This window comes from Nicotiana attenuata, unplaced genomic scaffold (assembly GCF_001879085.1).
Source record: "Nicotiana attenuata strain UT unplaced genomic scaffold, NIATTr2, whole genome shotgun sequence".
NCBI classification, from domain to species: Eukaryota; Viridiplantae; Streptophyta; class Magnoliopsida; order Solanales; family Solanaceae; genus Nicotiana; species Nicotiana attenuata.
The window spans coordinates 144,586-154,224 of record NW_017672327.1 but is presented as its reverse complement, the minus strand read 5'-3'; positions in this window follow the sequence as shown (position 1 = coordinate 154,224).

The following is a 9,639-nucleotide window of genomic DNA, read 5'->3' as shown; positions in this document are numbered from 1 at the left end:
ATTTCCGCACCTGCGGAACAGTAGCCGCACATGCGTCTTCGCAGGTGCGAGGCACCCTTCCACTTCTGCGCCTTCTTCCGCTTATGCGCTCAACTTCATCGCTTCTGCGCTAGCGCAGGTGTGGCCGACACACCGCACCTGCGATCCTTCCCCTGACTGCCCAGCTCCGCTTCTGCGACTCCCAGGCCGCTTCTGCGGCTCCGCACCTGCTGCCATAACCTCGTAGGTGCGGTTACACAAGATATCAACTACCTCAATTCTTCTTCAAATTCCAAATTCGATCTGTTTACCATCCGGATTCCACCCGGGGCACTCGGGACCTCAACCAATTATACCAACACATCCCAAAACATATTACGAACTTAGTCGAGCCTTAAAATCACATCAAACAGCGCTAAAACCATGAATCGCCCTCCAATTCAAGTTTAATGAACTTTAGAATTTCATACTTCTACATTCGATGCCAAAACCTATCAAATCACGTCTGATTGACCTCAAACTTTGCACACAAGTCACATTCGACATTATGGACCTACTCTAACATCCGGAATCGGAATCCGACCCCGATATCAAAAAGTCCACTCCCGGTTAAACTTCTCAAAAACCTTCAAACTTCTAACTTTCGCCAAATGACTCCAAAATGACCTACGAACCTCGGAATCCATTTTCGGACGCGCTCCCAATACCAGAATCACCATCCGGAGCTAATCCCGGACTCGGAATCCCAAACAAACATCGACATTGAAATTCACTTCAACCTAAATTTATGAAATTCTTCCAAAATGCTAACTTCCACAATAGGTGCCGAAACACTCCCGGTTCATCCAAAACCTGATACGAATATACGCCCAAGTCCGAAATCATCATATGAACTTGCTGGAACCTCCAAATCCCGATTCTGAGGTCATTTACTCAAAAATCCAACCTTAGTCAATTCTTCTATTTTAAAGCTTCCGAAATGAGAATTTTCTCTCCAAATCAACTCCGAACTTCCCGAAATTCAATTCCTACCACGCGTACAAGTCATAATGCTTGAAGTGAAGTTTATAATGGCCTCAAACCGTCGAATGACACGCTAGAGCTCAAAACGACCGGTCAGGTCGTTACATTCTCTCCCACTTAAACATACATTCGTCCTCGAACGTGCTAAGAATTGCGCTGGAGTTGTCTAAAATCAATGTCTAACACCTCGTGCACCTACCCGTGCTACGCAACTTAGTTAAGCAAACTAGCTCGAGCCATTCTGAAGATTCTCCCTTTTACTTAGTCCAATAAGCCTTAAAGCCCAATTCCAACATCCGGAATTCTCTACCAGGCCTGTTCCTATCATACGAACACCGTATCAATCACTACACGATGCACCAATACATGATTGCATACCTTTGTTGAATCAACACTATGCACTGCATAACTCACATGACCATAATAATATCTTCTGATAACAATAGCCGACATCCCATGAATCCGATGCTCACAACATACCTCATGACACATGTAAGTCCTGTTCCAACTCTTGCAATACTGTCACGACGGAAGAAATGTGTAGAAATTCATAACCAACTGCTGAGTCAACAAATCATTGAGTCTATTCTCCTGACAAGAACCATTACCTCATTCTGAACCACGCAACGATAATTGCTCTTTAATATGCTTCATACAAATCTGATCACACTGGTCCCAGGTCCAAGATCTCGTCTCACCCAGTACAAGTTACTAAGGTAATAAGCCACCTCAGACATTGCCAAAAGTCTCATACGATGCCATAATGTGCCAACAAGGTACAAACTCGAATGTTATACATAAGGAAAATGAACTCTGGAAAGAACCACTCGACCCACACAACTAATTAAACAACCGAAAGGATGTTATGAACCTTCCTCAGAAAATGAGGAGCAAAACATACAATGATAGATATAGGGGACTGTACGCAACATTACACTTCTTAGGCGTGCAACCCAATCCACATATAATACCGTTGCGGCATGCAACCCGATCCAAACAACATTACTCGTGGTGGCGTGCCACCCGATCCACACATAAAATCTATAGAAGGAGATACTTACCGAGCTAGAATGCTCATTACTAATACCCGAATATCGGCCACAAGCACGCCCAGTGCATAATACCATCTCTGGGGAGACAGAGAGCACCATACACTACAAAACTCAAACACAACTAAGGTGTGATATATGATTTGAATCTCAAGAGTCATCCTGCTCACATAACACCATCGCTACGTGGGACCTCAACACATATGAAATTTATCAAGCTGTTTCACAACTTAACGGCACAATATAGTATTACATGAAATAGTCAACGACGACATAACATCCAACCTCCGAATACTCCTCCATAAGGAGCGCTAAGGTGAAATGAACACATCCGGCCCGATATAGAGCCCACATTCATATCTAGATCCATCTACGGACCTCAAGCCGATTTTGACCGTACCGAACTGCGCTAATAACCTTTCAAGGATCCAGGTAACCCTTTTTCCCATGACTCACAAGAACAACCGCCAAATTCGGAACAAACATCCTCGGTTCACAACCAAATGAATAGAACGCCTTCCAGGCCTAAACTCTCATATTAGTGGTAGTACCACAACCTCCCTACTTGGTTTCAATCTTCAATCAATAAAGTGACTATATGTCATACTTATACAATCTTCCCTTGGGATACGCTCCCATGACCTTCCCCACCGGGTAACAAGTCTACACATCCATACCACCGGCCACACCAATGTTCTAAAGTGAATCAAGGATCCATAGGTCGATACACAAAGCCTCTTACTCATGACACCGATCTCAGGTGACGCTGAAGATAATACCAGCTTGATAATACTAATGCTCGTCCAAGCTGGTGACATTCTTGTCAACACCCAATTGCAACCATGATCCTCAACTTCCAAATCCCATGCCGTTCACTGCACTTAATCATGCCAATGCGCAAAAGTACAAGAATTTCATCTTAACTCCTGAACCACTAATAGGGTAAACACTTCATCATGTGGAAACCTTTTACTTAGCTCATTTTAAGAGAACTATAGCAACACGTGACTGGATTCTCATAACCGCAGGAAATACCAACCCTAAGTAGTGGTCCAAACCACCATGACTCTCCCCGGGATCCATCTACACTTAACAGGCCATACTACTCGAATGCCTCCAAATAAGGTCAATTACGGCGGCCATCAAACCTAGCACGTACCACCATAAATCACATGCATAGTTTAACACGTTGAAGGAACTGATCATTGCCGCCATCATGCCAATTCAATCATTGCTAACTAATCCGACTTCTTCTAATTTACCTTAGACTTGTGTCGCGCCCCCTTTTTTCCTCCTTGCGGAGAAAGGTTCGGGTTTCGACATTCCATGGGGAAATAACTCTTTTCCTTTTGGGAATTGGGTTTTTGAAGAGTCGCCACCTAACGAATTATGGTGTGTAAGGGCACCTTGAGCAGTTAACTCATGGACTAGTTTGCATTACCAGAGATTTAGGGTATAAGGGCTCGAAATAACCTTGAGGGGAAGGTGTTAGGCACCCACGCGGCCCACAACGGTGGGTCCCAGCCGAACTTATATTCATGTGAGTTAGTCCTTTTTAACAAATAAATAGTTTAAGCACGTTCTTGCAAGTAAAGGCATGTTTTGATATTCTAAGCACATGTATGATCCAAATAGATGAAACAAGGGAAAAGGTTTGAACAAATTGCGCATATATGAAGAAAAGTAAATTCATTTAAACAACGGGAGTTGGGAAAGGGGGTCCTAGGTTGGTTAGCCTACAGGATCACCCCACACAATGCCCGGTAATCACTCCTCAATAACGGGCTACACGTGACATTAGCGCGTAGTCATCATATCCTTACTACCCAGTTCCCTCCCCTTAGTCATGGCCTAAAGCATTCTAAACCTTGGTAGATGTCCTATGCGTGCACTACCCGTCACTTCCTCATGGTCCCCGAGGTATTTAGGACCTCTAGTTTTAGGTAGTTCTAGACCATCCTAAGGTGTTTAAAGGAGAAAAATCTAGGCGTCAATCAAAATAAGTTGGACTGTATTTCAAAAAGGGAACAACTAAAGGCTCACATTTACCTCCACAAACATAACAAACAAATGCACGTCTCAGACAACTGTTTTTAATTTTTTAAGAGAAAACCTTAGAACATGATATCTAGATGAGCAGACAGTATACAGTATCGAATTAGGGCCCAAGTGTGAAGAATTGAGTCCATTTGCCTGCTGATTTTAGACCTGTGAATCTTTAAACAGCAAACATAAGCAAAACAGTTTCCCTGTTTTATAAAGATTCATCACCTAAGGCTTGCCTAGGCATGGGATCATGCATAATAGTTACCAGAATCATTAACAGTTCAGAAACCATTTTACCATAAGCGCATGCTATTCTAGTTGATACGAATCTGAGAATAAGAGATTATTACCAGTTTTAATCATAAACATCATAATGTGAGAGTATTTTTTTTATTACCTTTTCATGAATCAGTAATTAACTAGGCGTCTTAAACAAAATACAAACAGGATCCTAGAACAGTATCTAATATGCACACGCAAATGCCAAGATGGTTAAAAACAGAATTCCTAAGGCATGATTTCTTAATGCACACAAGAGTTGCAGAATTATTGAAACATTGACTTCTGAATACACAAGAGTAACAACTTTTATGTTAATGTTGTTATTGTCCTAGGAGCAGGATTTCTAAGTGATAGACATAAAACATGGATTAGTGACGGATGAGATGCTGAAGCAGTAGACACGCAATCCTAGGAACATGGTATCTAGTGCATATTTTGCATGATTTGGATGAGTGTATTGATCCTAAAAAATATGGATTCTAATGCAGATATAAATAATGTAAAGCCTATGACATGCTTTCTACCCCAGTGATATTAAAAGGATTATATAGCTACCCCTCCCGTTTCACTAGCCATCCCCAACATTCGTTTACAAATAATTATTACAGACCTGCTGAATAAATTACATAAACAAATGAAGAAAAAAGAAGAAGTTAACTATAGGGAGCCTGAAGCAGGCCCAAGTGTATCCTGAAGATACCAGATTTTCCATAGCCTCAAATGCCAAGATGCCATAGCCAATTGCATGTCCAGGTGTGTCAGAGTTCCCAAAGGACCTCAAGGATCCCGGGCAGTGGTCACACCCAGACTTCATAACCAATACTGAGTAAGTGCAGTGTGGAAGGGCCAACCCTAGTGCATTAGAGTCCAGAGGGATCTCACAGGGATCCCAAGGCAGTCACACACTGGAAGGGCAGAACCTAGGGACTTAAGAGTGGAGTAAGAGTGCTTGACATAGTTTTGAAAAGGTTTGGTAGGAAGCACAGTATTGAAAAAGACTCAAGTGAGGTAGTTTTATTAAAATAGTAGAGTTGTTTAGCAGTAAAACAGTTTTGACAAGAATTGTGTAATCCAACAAACAACAGATCAATCAGAGTCCTAACCATACGATCCATACAAAGGGAATTGGGATTTGGGGACACATAATACACATAATGAACATATGACAAACAAAAGTCTTTTGTAATTAAGGAGTAGCTAACAGTGCAAGCAGTAAGGCATGGATTTCAGAGGTGCTAATTAGAACATAGTTATAGAATCAAAAGTGCTTAGGGGGTTTATGGGATTGGGAGATGACATAGTATAGGATTTCATAGCAACAGTAAGGACATAGAAGTACTAGACATGATTGGGCATAGTATCAGAATAACTTAGGGTAACAAATCAGTTTTGCAAAATAGGTGCAAATCAGAAACCAACTAACACATAACCATTCAAACATATACTAATAGAGTACAGCCAATACATACTACAAGGAATGGACAAGCTCATATCATGCTGATCACATATTTGAATTAGGACAGACCTAACATTGATCCAAAGAGGCTAGTTACATATTGAAAGGTCACATAATAGACAGGAACAGGCTGGTAACTAGTAAACTAAAATAGCCAGAAAAACACATAGTGTTTAGTACTTGAATTGAAATCAGAACATACCAGTTAAGGAGAATAGACACAAAGTGAAGAGCAATAGGGTGAAATTATTAGCCTTGGCTTGCAGCCGGCTAATTCAGTAATAGTAGCAAGTAACAAGAGAGCAGAAAAAGCTTTAAGTGTGTGAGGGAGTTGTGAACTAATGTCCATATCTAATGGGAGTAGAAGAAAGCATATATATATAGTAGTTTGAAAGCTAGGTAAATAAGGTAAGAATCAAATTGTTCAATAATTGGAGAACTCGGAATCAATTAAAGTAAAATCTGTCCAAGTCTTCCCTTAATTAAGGGAGTCATTTCAAACGTTAAAAAACAGGTACCAAATTAGGAAAGAGTTCAAAAGACCTAAGTACAGAATAAGCAATTAGGGGTAGATACATAGAGTTCTAATTAAGGAAATAACAATAAGAATCGAGCAATAATGCAGTCAATCACATAACAAGGTAAGAAAATATTTTAAAGGTTGTGAAAACAGGAAAAGTAGCCGGAAATCAGTAAAGAGTATCATCCCAGGAAATCAGGGTTTTAAAGAATCGGAAAATAGTATTAATACTAAGGGAAACATTATAAACTTCCATGAATAACAAGTACTGAGTATAGCCAGCAAGAGACAAATCAGAAACCCTAGTAAGACATTATTGGGTTAGAAATCACTAATCGAAACATATTCATGGGCTTTGAACACACACATAGCAGAATCGATAAGCAAGAATGAACTCGGGCTTATAACATAGTGTAAAAACTTGGGTTTTAACATAACAAATTAGGATTAAAAAGCAATTTTAATAAAAAGTCGTTCAAACATATGAGAATCAGAGAACAACATTAAAAAGACCAGAAATATGTTGTGGAAAAGAAAGTTCCAGAAACCCTAATGGGAAAATAAAGCGACGCTTTGAGAAATCAAAAGGTTTTTCATAAAACACACGAAAATAGCTCAGAAAAACCTCATATCTGTTACAGATCTAAGAGGTACAGGAAAAGAGATTAGGGTTTTCTAGAAAGTGACCCAGAAATAGAGAGACAGGCTTAGAAACCGATAGGTTTAGCTAAGAAATATGAAGATCTTACTCAGAATCACACTGGAACGGCCTGAAATAGGCGAGAAAAGAACCGTAAATGCAAGCCAGCTAGCCCTGGTCCCTTGAGGACCCTGGAGATGGCAAGATTACCGTGAGGGAGGCCATTGAGGGCCTGGTGGTGGTGTGGAAATGCCATGAGAGGCGGCAGATGACCGGCGATGTGGGTAGATTAGGGTTCGGGTTTGAGAGTGTTTGAGAGATGAAAGGGGTTTCAAGGCGGCGGACGGTGTAGAAATGATAGGGTTTGAGAGGGTCTTTGGTTTATTTTTGGAAAGGGGGGCCCTGGACCGTTGATCAAAATGATCAACGGCCAGGATTTGGCCGGGTATTGGGTTAGAACAGGGCTGAAATTGAAATAAAATAGGCCAGATTTTAAATAGCCACTTTTAATAATTATATAAATTATAAAAATAATGAATGGATTCCAAAAAATATTTTCGTGTAATAAAATGATTTAAAAATACTTATCAAACATTTTAAAAATATAAAAGACCATTTTATGCATCATAATGTAATTATACATTAATATGGGCTATTATTGCAAAAATGTGCAATTTGCCTTAAAAATGCAAATATAACTATAAAACGCACTAAAAATATTTAAACACTATATTGGCATAATTAAAGAATTTAGATGACTAAATTATCACAAAAGTAATTTGAAGAATAATTATTGGATATTTTATAAATAAAAGAGAAGAAATAAATTAATTTTGGAGCTCTTAAAATTATAGAAAAATTATAAAAAATGCTTATGCATGCTTATAAATGCATATGTACTATTTTGAAAGTATATATATGTATTAAAAATATATGGGGAAAAATTGGGTATCAACAGCTGCCCTTCTTTACCTGGGAAGGATGAAAGAGTTTTCGGGTAAAGAAATGATGGCCAATTTTTGACCGGATGGGATGTTTTGAAAGACAGAGGCCGGATTCCGGTCTTCGAGTTGCCTACATATCCCTGGTCTTACAGGAATCAGGCCATGTGCAGTTCTGGATTCATTGGCGGAATATACCGATGAAGTCATTGCAAGAACGGTCACGAGATGCGAGAGCGGTTATGGTGAATGGTTAAGTTTGGGCTAGTTTGAAGGAACTGGAGCGAGGTCGCTCCTGTTAGGATAGCGGTTGCTTGTTGGTCACCTGCAGATGAAAAGATGCTACAAACATGTATTTGTGCGAAAATTTGAACATGATGCAGATTCCCTTTGGACCATGAGAGCTGTCTTTGGACGGTTAATGATGACGTCCTCGGACCATGATGTCCTGGGCCATGATTATTTAGTGAGGGATTCGCAGGCCATGAAATGGTGTTCTCGGGCCATGAAGATGGTGCCTCCGAACCATGACGCCTTTGAATAATGATATGCATATTTGAGGGATCCTCAGGCCATGGCATGGTGTCTTCCGGCTATGAGGATGATGCCTTTTAGACTATGACGCCTTCGGATAGATTGGCGGTATTTCAGCCCATAATATGCAATAATATGGTGTTAACAAGACAGGGCTTAGTCTTGTGAAACGGAGGGCAGGGCTTAGCCCGACTGAAAAGCAAATAGATAGTGCTAGAAATAGAGCAATATTTGTGTAAAGAGGGACAGTGCTTAGTCCCATGCAGATAGGGAGGCACAGATTAGCCTCATGCAGGTAGGGAGGCAAGGATTAGCCTCATGCAAATGTGGAGGCAGGGATTAGCCTCATGCAAATGTGGAGGCAGGGACTAGCCTCATGCGGATAGGGAAGCAAGGATTAGCCTCATGCAAATATGGAGGCAAGGATTAGACTCATGCAAACGGGGAGGCAAGGATTAGCCTCATGCAAATAGGGAGGCAAGGATTAGCCTCATGCAAATATGGAGGCACGGATTAGCCTCATGCAAGATAGGGAGGCAAGGATTAGCATCATGCAAACGGGGAGGCAAGGATTAGCCTCATGCAAATAAGGAGGTAAGGATTAGCCTCATGCAAATATGGAGGCAGGGATTAGCCTCATGCAAATGTGGAGGCAAGGATTAGCCTCATGCAAATGTGGAGGCAGGGATTAGCCTCATGCGGATAGGGAGGCAAGGATTAGCTTCATGCAGATATAGAGGCAGGGATTAACCTCATGCGGATAGGGAGGCAAGGATTAGCCTCGTGCAAATATGGAGGCAAGGATTAGACTCATGCAGATATGGAGGCAGGGATTAGCCTCATGCAAATATGGAGGCGAGGATTAGCCTCATGCAAGATAGGGAGGCAAGGATTAGCCTCATGCAAATAAGGAGGCAAGGATTAGCCTCATGCAGGTATGTGGGACAGGGATTAGTCCCATGCAAAGAGCAAGAAGCAAATAAGAGTAGTATATGTCTTAGCTGGAGATATATTCGGTGTCTGATGGCCTGATTGATAGTGATCTTGTTACGTGTATATATTTGCAGATGTTATCGTTATGTCAGATGTGCCTGCGTTCAAAGAAAAATTGTAAGTTTTCTGAGGGGGGAGGTTGGTTCGTGCTTCTATCCGCTGGCCTTGCTTTGCTC